The sequence below is a fragment of the Arachis ipaensis genome, chromosome B03 (assembly GCF_000816755.2).
Source record: "Arachis ipaensis cultivar K30076 chromosome B03, Araip1.1, whole genome shotgun sequence".
NCBI lineage: Eukaryota > Viridiplantae > Streptophyta > Magnoliopsida > Fabales > Fabaceae > Arachis > Arachis ipaensis.
Genome location: NC_029787.2, coordinates 60,479,386 through 60,481,155, shown reverse-complemented (window position 1 = coordinate 60,481,155; position 1,770 = coordinate 60,479,386).

Below are 1,770 nucleotides of genomic sequence, written 5' to 3'. Positions count from 1 at the left end.
CCGGTCCCGACCGCCCTTTGCGCATTGTTCGTAGCACGGAGAACCGTGCTAAATTCTAAGTGTGGGGAGGTCGTTCGACCGATCTCCGTGGGTAACAATCTCTTCCTTTCAATGCCCATGGATTTATCTTTTGCTTAGTAGTTAGTACATTGTTGGTACATTGCATGTGTAGTTAGTTTTACTTGTAAATACTCCTTGCATGATAGTTAGTCTCTATAGAGTTGTTTGGTCAAAACAATAACTTCTTCCCCAAGAAACTGTGTTTTGGGGTATCCTACCAAATTTTGGAAATCTTTTTGCAGTAAACTTGCTTTAAGATTGTATTTTTTGAGCATAGTGATTGAGCTAAGAACACAAGCATGTAAGTTTTGAGCCTATTGCATGGTTACATCTTCTAACCATTAATTCCCATTCTTGTGTGCATATATCTCTCTCTATGATTGTGATCCTTGCTTTTTCTGATTCTATATGTCCATTACTTTGTGTATGAATGCATTTACATGATTGAGACCATCATTTCAATAGTCACTTTTTCCAAATGGCCTTAACCCTTTTATCTACCATCGCTAACCAATTTTGAGCCTATGATAAACCCTTTTTCTTCTTAAATAGAGGGCATCAACAACCCTAAGCGAAAAACCATGAATATCTGGTGCACGAAATTGTGATCTCTAGGCTCGAACAAATCCTGGTAATGGCTCCAGAGCTTGGTGCTCTGATCTTAATTCATAATTGTCACAACTTCGATACAACTAACCAGCAAGTGCACTGGGTCGTCCAAGTAATACCTTACGTGAGTAAGGGTCGAATCCCATGGAGATTGTTGGTATGAAGCAAGCTATGGTCACCTTGTAAATCTCAGTCAGGCAGATATAAAGTGATAATGGTGTTTTCGAATATTATATAATAAAATAGGGATAGAGTTACTTATGTAATTCATTGGTGAGAATTTCAGATAAGCGAATGGAGATGCTTTTCGTTCCTCTGAACCTCTGCTTTCCTGCTATCTTCATCCAGTTAGTCTTACTCCTTTCCATGGCTGGCTTTATGTGATACATCACCACTGTCAATGGCTACTTTCGGTCATCTCTCGGGAAAATGATCCAATGCCCTGTCACGGCACGGCTAATCGTCTGGAGGCATCACCCTTGTCAATGGCTTCATCTTATCCTCTCAGTGAATAATATGCTCACGCACCCTGTCACGGCACGGCTATTCATCTGTCGGTTCTCGATCATGCTGGAATAGGATTTACTATCCTTTTGCGTCTGTCACTAACGCCCTGCAATCGCGAGTTAGGAGCTCGTCACAGTCATTCAATCATTGAATCCTACTCGGAATACCACAGACAAGGTTTAGACCTTCCGGATTCTCTTGAATGCCGCCATCATTCTAGCTTACGCCACGAAGATTCTGGTTAGGAGATCTAAGAGATATTCATTCTAGCTTATTTCATGTAGAACAGAAGTGTTTGTCAGACACGCGTTCATAAGGGAGAAGGATGATGAGCGTCACACATAATCATCACCTTCATCACGTTCTTGGGTACGAATGGATATCTTAGAAGCGAAATGTGAAGAGGCCATTTGTGGAGTTGAACGCCAGTTTTTGTGCCAGTTTGGGCGTTCAACTCTGGTTTTGGATCCTTTTCTGGTGCTGGACGCCAGATTTGGGTAGAAAGCTGGCGTTGAACGCAAGTTTACGTCATCAATTCTTGGCCAAAGTATGGACTATTATATATTGCTGGAAAGCCCTGGCTGTCTACTTTCC